The sequence below is a fragment of the Schistocerca piceifrons genome, unplaced genomic scaffold (genome assembly GCF_021461385.2).
Source record: "Schistocerca piceifrons isolate TAMUIC-IGC-003096 unplaced genomic scaffold, iqSchPice1.1 HiC_scaffold_2302, whole genome shotgun sequence".
Taxonomy (NCBI): domain Eukaryota; kingdom Metazoa; phylum Arthropoda; class Insecta; order Orthoptera; family Acrididae; genus Schistocerca; species Schistocerca piceifrons.
In genome coordinates this window covers 1,168,331-1,170,533 of record NW_025728232.1, presented here as the reverse complement: position 1 = coordinate 1,170,533, position 2,203 = coordinate 1,168,331, and positions in this window count along the sequence as shown.

Genomic DNA, 2,203 nt, shown 5'->3' with positions numbered 1-2,203 from the left:
TTTGGGATACGAGTATCTCCTTTCCGATGCACTATTCCTTCTTTACTGCATGCCTCGCTCCCTCACATTGACGAATTAACACAGAAATTGCGACGCTACGGAATACTATCTGTTCTGTGGCTTCTCCTTCTAAATCGGGTAATGTTTCTATGGAAACGACAGGATTTTCTTTTGGGATACTACTATTATCCTTTCCGATGCACTATTCCTTCTTTACTGCTTATCTCGCTCCCACACATTGACGAATTAACACAGAAATTGCGTCGCTATGAGATACTATGAGTTCTATGACTGCTCCTTCTAAATCGAATAACGTTTCTATGGAAACGTCAGGATTTTCTATTGGGATACGAGTATCTCCTTTCCGATGCACTATTCCCTCTTAACTGCATTCCTCGCTTCCTCAGGTTGGCAAATTAGCACGGAAATTGCGTCGCTATGAAATACCATTGGTTCTATGACATCTCCTTCTAAATCGAGTAACGTATCTATGGAAACGACAGGAATTTCTTTTGGGATACGAGTATCTCCTTTCCGATGCACTATTCCTTCTTTACTGCATTTCTGGCTCCCTCACATTGACGAATTAACACAGAAATTGCGACGCTATGGAATACTATGTGTTCTAGGACTTCTCCTTCTATATGGAGTAACGTTTGTATTGAAATGACTGGATTTTCGTTTGGGATACGAGTATATCCTTTCCGATGCACTATGCCTTCTTTACTGCATCCCTCGCTCCATCACATTGACGAGTTAACACAGATATTGCGTCGCTATGGAATTCTATGGGTTCTATGACTTCTCCTTCTAAATCGAGTAACGTTTCTATTGAAACGAAAGGATTTTCTTTTGGTATATGAGTATCTCCTTTCCGATGCACTATTCCTTCTTTACTGCATCCCTTGTTCCCTCACTTTGACGAATTAACACTGAAATGGCGTCTGTAATATTATTGGTATTTCCGTCCTACGAAAGCTTTGAGTATTCTTTGAAAGACATTTGTTTTGTATAATTTACGTAACTGTAAAGATGCGCATCTAGCGCGGACGCTAATACATCGATTGCGCAGTCAAAGAAACATTTTAACAGAAGCTGAACTGTCGTTCCGCTTCGATCTAAATAAAAGATGACGGTAGAAAACGTTTGTAGATCTTCAGATTTTAATTTACTTCTGCTTGTGGCGTGAAAGCGTGGAGAAGGTCGACTTTAAGCTAAAAAAGTGTTGAACAGTGCAAGAATTATCTCCAACGAAAGGAGAAAAGTAGTGACTATAATTTGTGAAAAAAAAAATGTGAACCAAGGAGACAGCACAGGACAGGCTGAAATCTGATCGCACCATACTGTTAGAAAAGTAATGATGTAAGTTGTATTGTTTATAAATAAGCCCTAATTTTGCTAGTGAGAATTGTTTGAATATATTTAGTGTTTACCAGACTTCTTATTCTGTTCTTTTCCTTTATACTTTTTTATCCTCCATGCCATACTATTTTTATAAATGTCAAACAGCCTTTACTACAGCAGAGAATACTGCGGCATCCTGGTCGTAGACAGAAGGCCGCTCCTTGTCTTCTATACAACTCATAGCTGCCCCATTTATGAATGATTTCATTTGCAAATGCATTTTTTTTACTGTTCATTGTGAAAGGTCCCTTAGGTAATTATAAAATTCGTACTAATTACGTAAAGAAATCCGGGTTGTTCTTTTCCAAATAATAGAAGTCTTTGCGTAATCAAAACGTAGCCTCCTTCTGACAACGATCAGGAGCCGACCAGAAGACGGACGTCTTCGACCGCTTTCGTGCCTCCTGTGGCAAAGCTGTGCCAGACTGGCAACACGACATTCTAGTATGAAATACCGATCTAAATTGAAAGAATTGAGATATATTTAATAGTAATAATAATTTTTTTTTATCATACTAGATGTGGCGCCCGAACAGGGACCTGATAAAAAATTTTAATCTGTTCTGTTATTGTTTCATGACATCATCCGGTGGACATCGGGAAGCCGTAAAGGAAGTACTGAACGAAATCGAGGAAGTATAAAAAACAAAGAGAAAAATTCGAAAAATAACAGCAGTGCGCAAAACGACTGATGTAAGTACGGTTTTCAGTACGCATAAAATCTCGCGTCTTGTATAATATAACTGATTTCCGGAATTTCTTTCCTTACTGCTTCATTTTATCCTATCGCGGTTATTTC